The sequence below is a fragment of the Oryctolagus cuniculus genome, chromosome 11 (genome assembly GCF_964237555.1).
Source record: "Oryctolagus cuniculus chromosome 11, mOryCun1.1, whole genome shotgun sequence".
NCBI classification, from domain to species: Eukaryota; Metazoa; Chordata; class Mammalia; order Lagomorpha; family Leporidae; genus Oryctolagus; species Oryctolagus cuniculus.
The window spans coordinates 54,210,082-54,229,511 of NC_091442.1; the positions used below are offsets into that span (position 1 = coordinate 54,210,082).

At 42.7% G+C, this 19,430-nt stretch overlaps 1 protein-coding gene and 1 pseudogene across 1 annotated transcript in view; one reads left to right on the forward strand and one right to left on the reverse strand.

Moving 5' to 3' along the window:
* Positions 1 to 19,430, forward strand: part of TMPRSS12 (transmembrane serine protease 12) — a 122,171-nt gene that overhangs the window by 2,023 nt on the left and 100,718 nt on the right. The window lies entirely within an intron of this gene.
* LOC100341771 (heat shock protein HSP 90-alpha-like) lies at positions 20 to 10,380 on the reverse strand (annotated as a pseudogene).

A 19,430-nucleotide genomic window follows, 5' to 3' on the forward strand; every position in this document is an offset into this window, starting at 1 on the left:
CCTTCCTTTTATCAAGAGTAACTCTGTCCTGAAATGACATTGTTTTTCCTTGTTCTAGGAAAGGAATTTTCATAGACTTTCAATCTAGACTGATCTAATGAGAGCATGCATTGGCTCATGCTGTCAACAAGGGACACTGTAATTTCTAGTGAGTCTCTTTCTTATTTATGAGATATTGGGTATATAAAATAGACTAAAGTCTCTCGGTTGCTCAAGTGTAAAGCAAGGCATGTTTTTGATTTTTGTTTGGATGACGCAATAAATTAACTTTAAATACACTTCTTCCCTGTTGTTTTAAATTTTTTTTTTAAATTTTTTTCTTTTTTTTTTTTTTTTTTTTTTTTTTTGACAGGCAGAGTGGACAGTGAGAGAGAGACAGAGGGAAAGGTCTTCCTTTTGCCGTTGGTTCACCCTCCAATGGCCGCCGCTGCCAGCGCGCTGCGGCCGGCGCACCGCGCTGATCCGATGGCAGGAGCCAGGAGCCAGGTGCTTTTCCTGGTCTCCCATGGGGTGCAGGGCCCAAGCACCCGGGCCATCCTCCACTGCACTCCCTGGCCACAGCAGAGGGCTGGCCTGGAAGAGGGGCAACCAGGACAGAATCCGGCGCCCCGACCGGGACTAGAACCCGGTGTGCCGGCGCCGCTAGGCGGAGGATTAGCCTAGTGAGCCGCGGCGCCGGCCGAATTTTTTTTTTAATTTTTTGACAGGCAGAGTGGACAGTGAGAGAGAGAGAGAGAGAGAGACAGAGAGAAAGGTCTTCCTTTTGCCGTTGGTTCACCCTCCAATGGCCGCTGTGGCCGGCGCACTGCGGCCGGCGCACCGTGCTGATCCGATGGCAGGAGCCAGGTGCTTCTCCTGGTCTCCCATGGGGTGCAGGACCCAAGGACTTGGGCCATCCTCCACTGCACTCCCTGGCCACAGCAGAGAGCTGGCCTGGAAGAGGGGCAACCGGGACAGAATCCGGTGCCCCAACCGGGACTAGAACCCGGTGTGCTGGCGCCGCAAGGCGGAGGATTAGCCTAGTGAGCCGCGGCGCCGGCCAGCACATTACTTTGTAAAAAAATATTTATTTATTTACTTGAGAGACATAGTTACAGACAGAGAGAAGGAGAGACAGAGAGAGGTCTTCCATCCTCTGGTTCACTCCCCAAATGGCTGCAACTGCTGGAGCTGGGCCCACCTGAAGCCAGGAGCCTGGAGTACCCTCCAGGTTTCCCATGTGGATGCAGGGGCCCAAGGACTTGGTCCATCTTCTACCATTTTTCCTAGTCAACAGCAGAGAGCTGGATCAGACGTGGAGCAACTGGGACTCGAACCAGCATCCATATGGGATGCTGGCTCTGCAAGTGGATGCTTAACCTACTACACCTCTGTGGTAGGCCCAGTAAATTACTTTTTACTATTTATTCAGAATCAGGAGTTTGATTGCTTTTGGGGATTTTTTTTTCATTTGTTTCCAGAGTTTTTATAAGAATGGGTGCAGTTCTGTGTTTTGACAAATGCAGAGTCTTGGCAGTAACTAACTCATTTTCTGTCCATATAGGTTTTTTTTTTTTTTTTTTTTTTTTTGGACAGGCAGATTTAGACAGTGAGAGAGAGAGAGAGACAGAGAGAAAGGTCAAGTCTTCCTTCCATTGGTTCACCCCCCAAACGGCTACTACAGCCAGCGCTGCGCCGATCTGAAGCCAGGAGCCAGGTGCTTCCTTGTGGTCTCCCATGCGGGTGCAGGGCCCAAGCACTTCCCGGCCCACTGCTTTCCTGGGCCACAGCAGAGAGCTGGACTGGAAGAGGAGCAGCCGGGACAGAATCCGGCACCCCAACCGAGACTAGAACCCGGGGTGCCGGTGCCGCAGGCGGAGGATTAGCCAAGCGAGCCACAGCGCCGGCTGTCCGCATAGTTTTAACATTTCCAGAACGGCACATAAATCAAAGCCTAACCTTTAAGTCTGGCTTTTTTACTCATAGCAAAATTCCGATGAGATTCATCCATGTTGTAATGTGTGTCATTAAGTCACTTGTTTTTATTTCTTCAATAGTATGATTCCATTGTATGGCTGTTCCATGCTTATTTACCTATTCATCAGGTGAGGGGAATTTGAGTTTCTTTTTAAAGATTTATTTATTTATTTTGAAAGAATTATAGAGAGAGGTGGTGGAGAGAAAGAGAGGATCTTCTGTCTGCTGGTTTACTCCCCAGATTACTGCAACCAATGGGCCAGGCTGATGTCAGGAGCCAGGAGCTTTTTCTGGGTTTCCCATGTGGGTGGGCAGAGGCCTAAATACTTGTGCCATTTTCCACAGCTTTTTTTCCCCAGGCCATTAGCAGGGAGCTGATCAGAAGTAGAGTAGTATGGGGCTGGCGCTGTGGCATAGCAGGCTAAAGCCCTGACCAGGAGATTCCTCTGGGTCTCCCATATGGGTGTGGAGGCCATGCACTTGCGCCATCTTTTACTGCTTTTCAGGCCATCAGTACAGGTAGCTGAATCAGAAATGGAGCAGACAGGATTCAAACCCGTACCCATAAGGGATTCTCTCGCTGCAGGTGGAGGCTTACCCTACTATGCCACAGCACCAGCACCATCTACTTTTCTTTAAAGATTTATTTTATTTACTTGAAAGGCAGAGTTACAGAGAGAGGGAGAGAAAGAGACCTTCCATCTAGTGGTTCACTCCTCAAATGGCCACAATGGCCAGGGCTGGGCCAGGCTGGAGCCAAGAGCCAGGAGCTTCTTCTGGGTCTCCCAGTTGGGTGCAGAGGCCCAGACACTTGGGCCATCTTCTGCTATTTTCCCAGGTGCATTAGTAGGGAGCTGGATCAGAAGTGGAGCAGCTGGGACTTGAACCGGCACCCACATGAGATGGCAGCATTGCAGGCAGTGGTTTAACTTGTTATACCACAATGCCAGCTCCAAAAAATCTACTTTTTAAAAACAATTTTGCAATGTATAGTACATATTATTATCCATAATCACCTTGCTGTGTAATAGTTCTCCCGATCTTATTCATCCTGCCAAACTAAAACCTTACACCCTTTGACCAACATCTCCCCTTTTTCTGAGACCACCCTTGACTCAGCCTCTGGTAATCACTATTCTACTCCCACTACTGTGGACTGAACTCTGAGATTCCACACAGAAATGAGATCATGTAGTATTTGTCTGTGTTTGACTTATTTTACTTAGCATAATGTCTTTTAGACACAATCATGCTCCTGGAAGCGACAGAATTGATTTCTTTTTAAAGCTTAAATAGTATTCCATTGTGCTTATCAGAGGTGTGGAATGTCCAGCCTATGGGCCATATAAGGTCTGTGAAATAATTTGTTCTGACCCTTCCAAGGTAAATGCAGGTAGAACTTGAAATTTAATAAATCTATAACAGGCTAATTTTAAGGTGACAATTTTGTGTGGCTAATGAATAAAGTTGTAAATTTCCAAATGGCCTTTGGCAGAAAAAAGTTTCCCCTCCCCCATTATATATATATACCCCATTTCCTTTACTCACCCATCTGCTGAGAGACATTGTGTTGTTTTGATATCTTGGTTACTGTGAATAATGTTGCAGTGAACATGAACATGCAGACATCTCTCTGACATATTGATATCAGATCCTATGGTTAGTACCTGGAAGTGGAATTGCTCAATCCTGTGGTACCTGTACTATTAGTTTTTTTTTTAAATCTTCACACTGTTTTTAAATTTTTAATTTAAAGTAAACAAATTTCATGTATTTCACATATACAGATTTAAGAATACAGTGTTACTTCCCACCCTACTCTCCTTTTCCTCCTTCCTCTCTTATTTCCTCTCTTAATTTTCTTTTTTTTGTTTTTTGACAGGCAGAGTGGACAGTGAGAGACAGAGACAGAGAGAAAGGTCTTCCTTTGCCGTTGGTTCACCCTCCAATGGCCGCCGCGGCCGGCGCGCTGCGGCCAGCGCACCGCGCTGATCCGATGGCAGGAGCCAGGAGCCAGGTGCTTTTCCTGGTCTCCCATGGGGTGCAGGGCCCAAGCACCTGGGCCATCCTCCACTGCACTCCCTGGCCACAGCAGAGAGCTGGCCTGGAAGTGGGGCAACGGGGACAGAATCCGGCGCCCCAACCGGGACTAGAACCCGGTGTGCCGGCGCCGCAAGGTGGAGGATTAGCCTAGTGAGCCGCGGCGTCGGCTCCTCTCTTAATTTTCTTAAAGATCTTAATGATCTACTTGTTTGCTTTATACTCATGAGAGTAACCCTACACTAAGAGTTCAACAAATAGTAAGAAGGAAAAAACACTGTCAACAGTAGAGACAGGGCTGTAAATAATCATCAAATTCTCAAGATGTCAATTTCACTCCTATACATTACATTTTTGGTACTCTTTTCTAGTTTTTGAATATTCTTTTCCCACATTCTTGAGCTCATTGATTCTTTCCTCATTTGTGTTTAGTCTACTAATAAGCCCAAACATTTGAAGAAATGCATTCTTCATTTCTGCTAGTGGTTTTCTTTCAACACATCTGCATTTGTTACATTTTAAAGCAAAATGACTTGAGCACTATAATTCCATTCACAAACCTCACTGACTTACTTTATGAATGGGCTACAACATAAATGTAGGCCTATGTGTTTTTTTTTCCCTTAAACAATACTTTTCTTTGGGAAATAAGCCTGTGGAAAGTTCTTCCTATCAGGTTGTTTCAGTTTCAGAGGATGAGTACATGTAGGATTTGTAACTACCAAGGCAAGTTTAAAAAGTAGATCCTATGAGATGAAATTCAAACCATTTTTTTTTGCTTTTAAGCACCAAAATATAGCACAAAATACTTCAACGATGAGAGATTTGGTCTACTAAGGAATCCAGCTTGATATCTAAGCACTTTAGACCACAAAGTTAACAATGGGTTACACACATCTTACATCAAATGTCAGCCTGACCTGTTAGAATAAGCCAATGTGAAACAAGGAAAACACTATTAGCTCTGCTTGTACCTAAAGTATCACAGTATTATTTAAAGCACTGGCTCCTGGCTTCAGATCAGTGTGGTGAGCCGGTCACAGTGCGCCGGCCGCAGTGGCCATTGCAGGGTGACCAACGAAAAAGGAAGACCTTTCTCTCTGTCTCTCTCTCTCACTGTCTGCTCTGGCTGTTAAAAAAATAAATAAATAAATAAATAAATAAATAAAATAAAAAAGAAAGAAAAAATAAAAGTAAAATGAAATCTTATCTTCCCCTTAATGAGCTACTGTCATGCTATAGAGAATTTTTAAAATGTTAAATAAAGAAAAAAGTTCTTGAAATTATCAGAGGGAATGAACGTAAAGTATTGAACACGTGTACACATCATCTGTCAGACACAGCTTAGTCTGCTTCTTCAATGCATGGTGTGTCATCACTGTCTTAGAAGGGCAGCATTCACTAGGTACTGCAGCATGAGTGTCATCAGCAGTTGGGTCATCTTCAACAACACCCAGAGTAGCTTCAATCACCCTGGGAATCCTGTTAGCATGTGTCTGAGTACCACCCAGACTGAAGCCAGCAGAAAGGAGTGCAGCTTCATAAAGCAAGATAACCAGGTCCTTCAAGACTTTTGAAGTCTCAATAACAGAATGGGTGGGGTTTACCTCCAGGTGTTTCCTTGCTGCTGTGTAACCCGTTGTTGAGTTGTCTCTTAGGGCTTGAACTTTCATGACTCTTCCAGTATTTGCTCCACAACTGTGTGTGTTTGTGACAGCACAGGGATGTCATCAATCAGTTTGACACAATCACCTTTTCGATATTTTTCTCCATTATCTTTCATGATTTTATAGAGGTTTTCAAACTGTTTTCCTCTTCCTGTTTTTTTTTCCATCTTTTGGAAATTCCAAGCTCTCCCTAGTGACTGATGCTAAAGTTTTCTCCTCAAATTCCTGTAGATGTTGGACAAAGTGCTCATCTTATAGATCACTTCTAAGCTATGCTTCCAAAATGTTCCACAAAGGCTGAGTCAGTTACATGACCTTTGGTCTCAGCTGTGATATAACAGATATATTTCTTGTTTTATCTGGGACAATGGCCCTTGAGAGAAACCATTTTATCACCAGAAAAAGATGTATAATATCTTGACATCTCAGAAAGTTGCTTTCAGTTATGAGAATCTTCATGCATGCTAACATTTGTATCTTTATATCCTTATAAAATGTTTTGTACTTCTGTTTATCTTCTGCCAGCTCAGTGAAGAGTTCTAAACATTTTTTGACCAAATTCTTTAACTTTCAGAATTTTCTTTGTTGCAATGTCTCACGGGAAATATTTAGAGGGAAATTCTCAGAGTCCACATCTCTCCAATGAGATTCAGATATTCAGGGATTATCTCCTCAGTTACCATAATGAAACTTGTGCATATACATATAACTTAATATTCTTTTTCTTTGTTTTCAAATAGGTCCAAAGGAGCACATCTTGGGGAAAAAGTAGAGTTCTGAATTCTAGTTGCCCTTCAACTGAAAAAATGCTTCGCTGCCAAGTGACCATCTCAACCATTAGTCCAGCTCTTATAGAATCCTCCATGCTCTTTATTAGTAATATCAAGATTTCTGTTCCAAATAGGCTTTGTTCTGTTGAATTCTTCTTGGTCGATGCACTTTTTCTTTTTATCATCCTTTTCTTCTCCTCCTCCTCTTCCTCCTTCTCCTTCTTTAGAACCAATATTCAGGCTTATCATCAGACTCCTTTTCTTCTTCCTCTTAAAAAAAAAAGATTAATTTATTTGAAAGGCAAAGATACAGAGAGAAGAGGAGAGACTGATTTTCGATTCACTAGTTCACTCCCCAAATGGTGGCATCAGCAGGCTCTGGGCTAGGCTGAAGCCAGGAGCCAGGTACTTCATTTAGGTCTACCACATGGGTACAGGGACCCAAGCACTTGAGCCAGCTCCTGATGCTTTCCTTCCAGGAACATTAGCAGGGAGCTGCATCAGAAGTGGAGCATTCTGGACTCAAATTAGTCACGATATCATATACTGGTGCTGCAGACAGCAGTTTAACTCACTGTATCACAACACTGGCCCCTTTTCATCCTATTATTTTTTTCTTCATCCACATCACTGATTTCTTTACCACATTCCTTGTCCACCAAAAGGGTGACGGGATTGCCAATAAGCAGTGAACCTCCTTTATCTTTGTTTTCTCCAAGTACTCAGTGTGTTCTTTCAGATGCAAGATAATTTTTGTCCTGCACCCCCTAGGTTCATATGTGTTACTCCTTATGGTGAATCAACTCCTTGAAGAGGACTACAAGGCATATTTTTTCTCATTGTTGTCTGGAAATCACAGTCACCTTCTCACCTTCTATGCAGAATAAAAAAGAACATCAAACTGGCCAATCATAGAAATATCTGCACCAGCCTGAAAAGTTCCCATGAAGTTTTGGTCCCAGACTTGGTGATGGAACCAAGGTTATATATCAAGCCAGACTTAATCACTGTAATTTCAGCATTCATAATCGTCAGGGTTTGATCTTGTTTGTGCAGAATGAGATTAATGTAGAGTTCTTTCCCTGAGTCTAGTTTTCTGGGATCAGTAAAGCTTTCATATCTTATTTTGTCTATAGCATCTGGTGACTTAAAAATCAATCCTTGAGCTGCTTTTGTGGTGTAAAAGGTTAAGCCACGACCTGTAGTGCTGGCATCCCATATGGGCTCTGGTTTGGGTCCTGGCTGCTCTACTTCTGGTCCAGCTCCCTGCTAATGAGCCTGGAAATGAAGCAAAAGGTGGTCTGAGTCCTTGAGGCCCTGCTACCTATGTGGGAAACCTGAAAGAGGCTCCTGTCTTTTGGCTTCAGCCTGGCTCAGCCCCAGTCTTTGAGGCCATTTGGGGAGTGAATCAGCACATGGAAGAAGGAAGATTCTCATTCTCATTATCTTCCTTCCTTCCTTCCTTCCTTCCTTCCTTCCTTCCTTTCCTTTTTTTTTTTTTTTTTTTTTTTGACAGGCAGAGTGGACAGTGAGAGACAGAGACAGAGAGAAAGGTCTTCCTTTGCCGTTGGTTCACCCTCCAATGGCCGCCGCGGCCGGCGCGCTGCGGCCAGCGCACCGCGCTGATCCGATGGCAGGAGCCAGGATCCAGGTGCTTTTCCTGGTCTCCCATGGGGTGCAGGGCCCAAGCACCTGGGCCATCCTCCACTGCACTCCCTGGCCACAGCAGAGAGCTGGCCTGGAAGAGGGGCAACGGGGACAGAATCCAGCACCCTGACCGGGACTAGAACCCGGTGTGCCGGCGCCGCAAGGTGGAGGATTAGCCTAGTGAGCCGTGGCGCCGGCTCATTATCTTTCTTTCTCTCTTTCTCTCTCTCTTTCTTTCTTTCTCCCCCCCCCCCCCGCCCAGTTCTTTCTCTATGTAGCTCAGCCTTTCAGATAAATAAATAAATCTTAAAAAAATAATCAGTTCCTGCAGGAAGATCTCTTTGTTAAAGAAGAAAATATTGATGATGAGTGACATCAAATCGGTATTTCTGCATGAAAGGCAAACATCTGCACCTCTTCCTCCTCCATCAGCTCATCTTTGGTCTGAGTCATCTTGTGCATCTTGGTTAGAGGACTGCATAGCCTCCATGAAGTAGCAGCACTGAGATGCTGAAGCAACTCTCCATGTTTTTGATCTCTGGCACTTAAAAAATTTTTTTTCTTAGAATTTTCATTTCTTGGCCGGTGCTGTGGCTCACTTGGCTAATCCTCCGCCTGTGGCGCTGGCACCCTGGGTTCTAGTCCTGGCTGGGGTGCCGGATTCTGTCCTGGTTTCTCCTCTTCCAGTCTAGCTCTCTGCTGTGGCCCAGGAGGGCAGTGGAGGATGGTCCAGGTGCTTGGGCCCTGCACCCGCATGGGAGACCAGGAGGAAGCACCTGGCTCCTGACTTCGGATCAGGGTGGTGCGCTGGCCACAGCACGCCATTCGTAGCAGCCATTTGGGGGGTGAATCAACAGACAAAGTAAGACCTTTCTCTAACTCTGCCTGTCAAAAAAGAATTTTCATTTCTCTGCTTACATTAGCAATTTGCTGTTGATTTATTTTTTTCCCACTTATATGCCCCTTAGCAGATTGGTCATAGTTGTTTTAAATTCCCGGCCTGAAGATTACAACATCCCAGATATACCTGACTTTAGTTCTGATGCTTGCTCTGTCACTTCAATTTTTTTTTTTTTTTTGCCTTTTAGTATGCCTTGTAATTTAGTTGAAATGCAGATGTTAATATGCCAGGTGACAAGAACTCAGTAAATGGCTTTTAGTGGTATGGTGGGATGGAGGAGGCGAAGTATTCTATAGTGTTATGATTAGGTCTTGTGCTTTTGGTGAACTTGTGTTCACAGAGTGTGAACCAGTGCTTCTCAGTTTTTTCTTCCCTTGGGTGGATCAAGATGACTAGAAGGAGCCAGAGTTGGGTATTTCCCTCCCCCTGGTAGCTTGGGTGCTTGTAAAAACCCAGTAGGTTAGACTTTGGTAAACCAGTTTCTCCTGAGGGCAGGCCTTGTTAAGAGCAGAATGTGTTGACTTATTTCAAAATCATTACTTTTCTCCTCTCCATGCCATACCACAGGGGATTTTCTCCAGTATTTTCTTTGATAAGAGCCCCCATATGTAACTTCATGAAAGTGTGCCCTCCCACCCCCATAGGGACCCCTGGAGTTTTTATTTTTCAGAGAGTCCATGCTGAGCCTCCAGAAACTCATCACTTACAGTTCAGATTTATCCACATCTCCCATGGGCTCCCACTAAAGTTTTTGCTTCATTAATTTGTGATTCTGTCTAAGTACCTTTCTTTAATGTGGGGGACAGCAGTTTGCCCTGTGACCTCACCTCTCTATCAAAACCGAGTAAAGCTACTGGAAATTTTTTCAGATTTTTGTTGTTATGATGGAGTGGCATCTTCTCACATACCTATACTTACCTATTTTCTTGGAAAACAGGAGCCCAGTTGGGTATGTTTTGCTTTTGTTTCACTTAATAACATCTTTGGAAAATTTCCATGTTAATATAGACCAATATCATCATCTTACTGGTTATATAATAATCAACTGTACAAAATTATCCTAACTGACATAACTATTTTGCTAATGATAGAAGTTAGGACACCTGCCAAACACTATAAGCAATTCTGCTCCAGTTATCCTTGGACTAATTTCCATATTTATGTGATTATTACCCTATGAAAATTTCATTAATAGAATTTTTTTTTTTGACAGGCAGAGTTAGACAGTGAGACTGAGAGAAAGGTCTTCCTTCCATTGGTTTACCCCGCAAATGGCTGCTACGGCCGGTGCGCTGCGCCGATCCCAAGCCAGAAGTCAGCTATTGCAAGCTTTGCTCTTCCTGATATTTTTTTCCTGGGGGACATTCAGCTTCCATAATGTGACTTCTGTTAATATTGATTACCAACTAATCTTACTAAGCTTATCACTTCGAGTTTTAGAGGCACTCTTATTTCCCTATGACTTACTTTCATTCCCACAAATGCATTTAAGAGAAATTTGTAGTAATATTTTCTTGATTCATTTCCATGTCTAAGAAGATTTCCAAGTGATTGCAAAATTAAATACAATTATGTTCAAAGTATATTTCACTATGTTTCAATAAAATGCCTATTTTGTTCTTTCATGGATGTGCATTGCTTTGTCTCTCATTTGCCTTTATACCCCGCCCATAGTGTCTTAGATTACACATCTTTATTTCTAGACTACTACTACGACCTCTCAAGAGAGAATATCTTCTGCTTTGGTTCACTGGAAGCAAAACTTTAAAAGTCCTTGGGAGGACTGAGCCATAAAAGGGACACATTTGAGCTCCAGCAACGTGGCACAGCCTACTTCCACCAGTCTTAACCAAAAGATGCCTCAGTAATAACGTGTGAATGGTATAGAGAAGGAAAACAAAAACCAGTAGAAGCTCCTGGGGAATCAGAAGGTAGTTACAATATGGCAAAGAAGGGATACAATAATCCTGTACAGAGGAGGTCCAGGTTTCTAACATGATGGTAAATTTGGAAAGAAATTCAATTCTTTTTTAAAGTTTTATATAGTAGACACTCTTTTTTAAATAAAAGATTTATTTTATTTATTTGAAAGGCAGAGCTACAGAAACAAAGAGAGAAACAGGAAGAGAGAGATCTTTCATCTGCTGATTCACTCTCCAAATGGCTACAAAGGCTGAGGCATGACCAGGCCAAAGTAAGAATTCCGAAGCTTCTTCCAGGTCTCCCATGTGGGTACAGGGGCCCAAGCACTCGGGCCACTGTCTGCTGCTTTCCCATTCACATTAGTAGGGAGCTGGATTGGAAGTGGAGTATCCAGGACTTGAATCTGTCCCTAAATGGGATGCTGGCAACAAAAGCAGAGGCTTAACCCACTACACCACAGCACCGTCCTCAAAATGCAATTCTTAATGGGGTTATTTTCTATGTACCCTGTTGCCCAGAGTAGATCACTGCCTTCCTCATCAACCCTACTCCAATCACAAAAGGTCAGAGTATCAAAGGTCTCAAGGAAATACTGTTGTGATTCAGACTTAAAACTCCAACCACACAGTACATCCCTCTCGAGCACCTAAGGGATTCTTCCCTGTCCTCTGAAGGCTTAGTTTTCACCCACATAGTTGGACAAGCACATTCTCAGAGATGAGCAAAGCCAGGGGCCAGTGCTGTGGTGCAGTGGGTTAATGCCCTGGCCAGAAGCACCGGCATCCCATATGGCTGCCTGTTTGAGTCCTGGCTGCTCCGCTTCCGATCCAGCTCTCTGCTGCACCCATATGGGAGACTTGGAGGAAGCTCCTGGCTCCTGGCTTTGGATTGGTGCAGCTCTGGCCATTGCGGCCATCTGGGGAGTGAACTATCAGATGGAAGACCCCCACCCCCCACCCTACCCTGCATCTCTCTCTCTCTGCCTCTCCTCTCTCTGTGTAACTCTGACTTTCAAATAGATAAATGGATCTTAAAAAATATTACCTAGGGTAAAGTATAAAAGTTCCTTAAGGGAAGACCCCTCTGAAAAGAGTAACACAAAGAAGGATCTTCAGTTTCTCCCCCAATCCACCAGCAATGGCACAAGCTAAAGTCTAGGTCTGCTTCAATGCCTGCTTCTTTCTATACTCATTACCTACAAAGATAGTTTATACCTATGAGAGAAGACCTCATAGGTAAAAATAACTAGGTAACAGAAAGTGAATAAACTAAGCCATCTATTCTAGCTGACAAGATTAACAGGACACAAGCCAAATAAAATGTCTCCAGAGAAATAAAAGAGGATATTGGTAACGAAGCAGAACAATTATAAAGAACCGTGTAGGATCATTGTATATTCAAAACATAATTTTGAATTAGATCCACAGCAAAATACACATAGCCCAAGATCAGGTCAAGGTACTTTAGGAAAGCAGAACAGCTGAAAAAATATAAAAAGTTAAGAAATAAGAAAGATGAAAAAACTAAGAAAGATGGACACAGAAATGGCAACATTTATAGTAGGAATCCTAACAGGAGAGAAAAAAGTAAATGGGAGGAGGGGCTTGGCCTCTGACAAAGCTGTTAGGTCCTACTTGGGATGCTTGCATCCCATATCAGAATGCATGTTCTAGTGCAGGCCAGTGTTTCCATGGCAGCTTCCTGAGGAGGCAGTAGGTGATGGCTCAAATATGAGGTTACCTGCCGTCTCTGAAGGAGACCTGGATTGAGTTCCTGGTTCCTGTCTTACATTTGGCCAAGTCCTGCTGTTGCAGAAATGTGGGGAGTGAATCAGTGGATGGTAGATCCCTGTCTCTTTGTGTCTCTATGACTTGCAAATTAAAATTTTAAAAGGAGAGACCAGCATTGTGGCACTGCCACTTTTGACTCCTGCATTGCATATCAGAGCACTGGTTGAGTCCTGATTACCCCACTTTCTTTTTTTTTTTTTTTGACAGGCAGAGTGGATAGTGAGAGAGAGAGACAGAGAGAAAGGTCTTCCTTTTGCCGTTGGTTCACCCTCCAATGGCCGCCGCGGCCGGCTCGCTGCGGCCGGCACACCGCGCTGATCCAATGGCAGGAGCCAGGAGCTAGGTGCTTTTCCTGGTCTCCCATGGGGTGCAGGGCCCAAGCACCTGGGCCATCCTCCACTGCACTCCCTGGCCACAGCAGAGAGCTGGCCTGGAAGAGGGGCAACGGGGACAGAATCCGGTGCCCCAACCGGGACTAGAACCCAGGGTGCCGGCGCCGCTAGGCGGAGGATTAGCCTAGTGAGCCGCGGCGCCGGCCGATTACCCCACTTTCAATCCAGATTCTTGCTCATGTACCTGAGAAGGCAGTCAATGATGTCCCAATTACTAGGGCCCCTGCCATCCCTGAGGGAGACCAGCATGGAGTTATTGGCTCCCAGCTACAGCCTGACCAGATGTGTACGTTGTGGCCATTTGAGGAGTGAACTAGATTCAAGAGCTCTCTATCTTGCTCCCTCCCACCACTGTAGCTCTGCTTTTCAAATAAACAAATAAAAAATTTTTAAAAAGTAATGGAGGGAGGCCGGCGCTGTGGCTCAACAGGCTAATCCTCCGCCTTGCGGCGCCGGCACACCGGGTTCTAGTCCCGGTTGGGGTGCCGGATTCTGTCCCGGTTGCCCCTCTTCCAGGCCAGCCCTCTGCTGTGGCCAGGGAGTGCAGTGGAGGATGGCCCAGGTGCTTGGGCCCTGCACCCCAGGGGAGACCAGGAGAAGTACCTGGCTCCTGCCATCGGATCAGCACGGTGCACCAGCAGCGGCGGCCATTGGAGGGTGAACCAACGGCAAAGGAAGACCTTTCTCTCTGTCTCTCTCACTGTCCACTCTGCCTGTCAAAAAAAAAAAAAAAAAAAAAAAAAAAAAAGTAATGGAGGGAAGCTGAAATATGAAAAAATAGGTAAGAACTTCCCAAAAAAGGTTGATTTTGAAATGACTTATGGAGTGAGAAATGATTGATATGAAGAGAATACTTGTGATATTTTAATGAAATTTAAGATGAATAATCATGTTAACTTAGCAAAGAGAAAATTCTAAAAACTCTCAGAAAAGCAGCTCACCCATAGAGAAAATCAATCAGAATGACATCAGGATTTCTAGAAGCCAGATTATAAGCAAAACAGTGCAGCAGTATTTTTAAAGTATTGAAAAAAGAAATTTTATCTCTAAACTTTATAATCAATAAAATTATCATTTAAATGTGAAAACAATACTATCTTCTAAGACTTCCAAGTCTCATAAGATTATCATAAAGACCCTCTTGGAAAATACTCTTGGAGTACTAATCTATTAAACAGGAAATGTTAGGAAATGCAATGAAATATGAGAGTAAGAACACTAAAATAGCTTTGTAAAGTTTATTGCCTTAAAATGTATATTTTTGTATATATTACTCATTCAATATGAATAAATAATCCAGATGTAAAAAAAACAGGGAACAGTGGAAAGAAGAAACAAAATGCATGCCTTTCAAACACATAGAAAAAATGATTTATCCAAGGAAATTAGCAAAAAGCAAGGAAAAAAACTAAACTAAGTGGAATACAAAGATGCAACATAAAAGTAATTCATTCCAAGAGAGACACATCTCAGATTGAGTAAAAAATAGAACTAACAGCGGCAGGCACTGTGGTGTAGTGGGTAAAGCTGCTGCCTGCAGTGTTGCCATCCCATATGGATGCCGGTTCTAGTCCCAGCTGCTCCACTTGCAATCCAGCTCTCTGCTATAGCCTGTGAAAGCAGCAGAAGATGGCCCAAGTCCTTAGGCCCCTGTACCCACATGGCAGACCCCAAAGAAGCTCCTGGCTCCTGGCTTTGGATCAGCTCAGCTCTGGCTGTTGTGGTCATTTGGGGAGTGAACCTGCGGAATGGAAGACCTCTCTCTCTCTCCCTCTCTGGCCCTACGTCTCTTTGTAACTTTGTCTTTCAAATAAATAAAATAAACCTTAAAAAATAAAAATAGAACTAACAATATGTTGTCTATAAAACACATGCTTCCAACAAAGTTTAGAAGAAATGAAAACAAAGAATGGAAAAAGGCAAATATAAACCAAGTAAATCAAGAAGACATCTAACATCAGAAAAACACACATGATTAGTCAAAAAAACATCATTAGGGACAACAGAGGACAGTACATCAAAATCTGTAATGATCACTAGTACAGACATTTATAACAATATGACCTTAAAACACATGAAGTAGTAACTCACCTCTAGCTCTCTCCTAATAACATTGTCTCACTGAAGATTTCTCAAATGATGCCTGTTAACTCCCATATCCTTCTTTATCTCTTGGCTATTAATGACACAGGAATGCTCCTCACTCATCAGTACTACTCCAGGTCATTCTACCCTACTCCTTAATAGTACTCAACTTCAATCCTCCTCTTACGAACTATACACCACGTACTATACTATATGTTGCCTCATCTACCTCTACCCTGTACTCTATCCAATCATAAAGTCAGGAAGTTTCAAAATTTGCAGGCCTTTTCCACACCTGGCTTCTTTTTTTTAAAGTTTTTTCTTCCATTATACAATCCTTTAGCCAAGGGTCATACTCTTCACATCATTAAAAAAAAAAAAAAAGACCTGCAACCCTTCTATAATCTGAGTTTCAAATATTTTATTCTTCAAACATCATCTGTTTATAGAACATGCCTTCTAGTGCAGCAATTTCCATAGTTCACTTCTCAACAGCAACATTTATGTCACTGATTCTACTACCTTCTTACTCTCCCTTATCTCCTTTATCACTCCATTCCAATTCAATGACTAATAATTATAATCCATCCTTTGCAAGCACTGAACTTCACCTTACCTCACCTTTCTTGCTTTCAAGTACTCGTTGGGTGACCACAGCCCAGCTTAAATATAGTTTTCTCTGCCTAATCCATACCTGCACCTTGGCAGTATAATGTTGCTTCAGGAAAAATTTATGGTAGAAGGCTGATCTTATTCTAAATAATCATGAACCTCAAATGGCCCCATAATGCTAACTGGGAAACATGCATTTCCCTCAGCCATTCATTCTGACCTTCCTAAACAACGTTTATTTCCTCTTGTATCTTCAAATCTCTAAAGCCTTCTTTTTTTTTTTTTTTTTTTTTTTTTTGACAGGCAGAGTGGACAGTGAGAGAGAGAGACAGAGAGAAAGGTCTTCCTTTGCCGTTGGTTCACCCTCCAATGGCCACCGCGGCTGGCGCGCTGCGGCCAGCGCACCGCGCTGATCCGATGGCAGGAGCCAGGAGCCAGGTGCTTTTCCTGGTCTCCCATTCTTGGCCAAAGACATAGCTCCTTGTTGTATCAGAAGCACTCATATATTAACTCTTCATACTTCCACCCCATCTCTCTAACCTATCTACATCTACACCCATATACTCTATTTTCTCTTGTCATCTGTGGATGAATTATCTGACTCCTATCTAATGTCAGCCCTCTTTTTGTACACTAGATTCCATCTATTCTCTTCTACTCAAGGATTTTTTCCCTAACATCATGTGTTTTCCCCAAGTGTTAGAAAAATAATAAGCAATTCTGTCTGGATCCACTTCCTCCACTGGCTACTATCCCATCTTCTCCTTTTACACTTGTCGCTCCCCCTCTTCGTGGAGGAACGACACAGGACCCTGCGCTGTTCTTTCGTCTGCTCGGCCCTCCCCGGGTTTGCTGCTGGTTCTTCCCGGGTTGGCTACTATCCCTTCCACCTCCGTGGAAGGGCAGTTCCCCCTGGCCACATTCCCCACTTCCGCAGGGGAGCGGCACACCGCCGGCCGGCTCTCTCGGGGGCTGCACAGGTGTTCCCCTTAGATGTTCCCCTTAGATGTTCCTGGTGCATGCCATCTCTCTCCTCCTTTATAGTCCTCCTCCGCCAATCCTAACTCGGCTGCCCACACGCCGAGTACGCTGCTCTCCAATCAGGAGCAAGTCCTACAGTTTATTGGCTGAACTGAAGGCAGCTGTGTAGAAGCTGCTTTCTTCTCTCCCAGCGCCATATTGTGGGAGAGCAGATGAACAGAATAAGTCTTAATTCCAGTAACTTAGTCCAGTCCGAATTGCTCCCCACAACACTAAAACTTCTTTTAAAAAATTTGATGATAGGCATTTGATTTAGCAGTCAAGATGATGTTTGGGACAGTCACATCCCATACTGCAGTACCTGTGTTCAGTCCTTCCTCTGCTAATTCAATTCTGGGAAGCAACAGGTGATGGCTCAAGTAGTTGGGTCATTCATTTGGATGGATTTCTAGGCTCCCAACTTCAGCCTGGCCCAGCCCTGGCTGCTGTGGCCATTTGGGGAGTAAGCAGTGATTGGAACTGTCTGTCTCTACCTTTTAAATATAGAAAATAAATAAAAATTTAAAAAATTCATAAATTGCCTGTCTCCAATTTTGTCTTCTCTTAATCCAATAGTGGATAATTTTTTAACTGTCAAAGGCCATTGGACATTTTTAACATCATGCACAAGCTTTACAAAATTATCAACTTAAAAAACAGAATGCTACTGAAAACCATTAGTCTTAGAGAATAAGCCAATACCAAAAAGACAAATAATATATGTTTTCCCTGATCTATGTTGACAAAGTACAAAAAGGTACAATGTATACGACTGAAACTGACATTTTGAGATTTGATTATTGTTTATAATCCTTATTTCTACTGTTGAGGAACAGTGTTTTTTTCTTCATACTATTTGTTGAATACTTAGTAGAGGGCTAAACTTATGACTATAAAATAAACTGACAGTATGTCATTGTAAAAATTAAAAGAATCATTAAAAAAGGAAGGAGGAAAGAAGATGGGAGTGTGGCAGGAGGGAGGGTAGAGTGGAAAGTATCACTATGCTCCTAAATCTCTATAGGTGTATTAAATTTACAGTCCTACTTGTGGTTGCCTTGTTAGGGTCAGACCAAATGTTTTTGTGGGCCTTTTTTGGCCCATGGGCCAGATGTCCCCACTTTGTCCTAAACCCACCCTGATTCATTGTTGTCTCTGCTCTACCACTCGACCTGCTCTTAGCAAGTAATCTAACAACCTCCACATCGCTATTTCCAGTTGTCAAGTTGTCAACTTTAAGTCTTTGTCTTATATTACTCATTACCAACATTTGAAATTGATAAGTCTCTTTCTGTGAGATGTTTTCACGTAGCTTCTAGAACTTCGTACTCTTCTGGTTTTCTTCCTACCTCTTTAGATATTACTTCTACATATTTCTTCTCATCATTCCTCATCTCCCTGGCTTCAAAATATTGGAGTGGACCACAGTTTAGTATTCAGTTTTCTTTTCCTGTCGGCATCCCCTTTCTGGTCTCACCCAGTCTTAGAACTTTAAATACCATATATGCTGATGACTTCAAATTTACATCTCAGCTCTGACATTGGCTCTGAACTTCACCCCTGAACTTCAAGTCCTATACATCCAGCTGTCTATGTGTATTCTCCATTGACTGAACTCATAGGCAGCACGAAGCCTACCTCTCTTATGCTTTGTCCTTGATAACAATTATTGCCTTGAATTCTTCTTTGTGTTTATCTGATATGATCTAGATACTGGTTTGTTCCTGGTGTGTATGTATATGTAGATATTAGCCTGCAATAACTGTTTATATCCCTTTACTTTCAATTTGTCTATAGTTTTTATTTTAATCATATCTGCTACAGGTAAATATATATTCTGCCTTCTCACTGGTGACTTAACTGAACATCTATTTTAATTTCAGTTATTAGGACTTATGTTGCCATTTTACTTATAAGGTTAGTAACGTGGACAAATCTCTAAAGAGCTTTAAGGAAGAAGGAAAGGGTTTGGTGTTTGGCCTAGTGCTTAAGACGCTGGTTAGGACCCTGCATCCCACAATGGAGTGCCTGTGTTTGATCCCTGGCTTTGGCTCCTGAGATTGGGTTCCTGTCATATATATGGAAGAGTTGGACTGTATTCCAATACCCAGTTGTTGCAGGCACTTGGGAAGGAACTATCAGATGAGAACTCTTTCTATGTATCCTTTCTCCCTCTCTGTCTGTCAAATAAATCATAAAAATTTTACATAATGAAAGGAAGGAGATGTAAATAATCAAATTAGAGAATGAAATCAAAGGAAGCAGTTACACAAAAAAGAGTAGAAAAAATATTATGGCCAACTACAGGTCAATTCAATAATACTAGATGAAATATATAATTTTTGGAAAATTACAAAATGCCATGATGGTAGAAATGAACAGATCAAACATCTATAAATTAATTAGTAATTAAAGCCCTTATTTGCCCAAAAAAGTTTTATAAACCAAAAATGGTTTATAAAATTTTACAGTGAACATTACCATGCCTTTAAGTAATAGATAGTCCCTTTGTACATTAAATTATTACAGAAAATATGAAAAGAAGCAAAGTTTCCTACCTCTCAATTCCAAAATCAGCCAAAAAGGATGCAGGTTGAAACTCCCTAATCGGAACATCTAAAACCCAA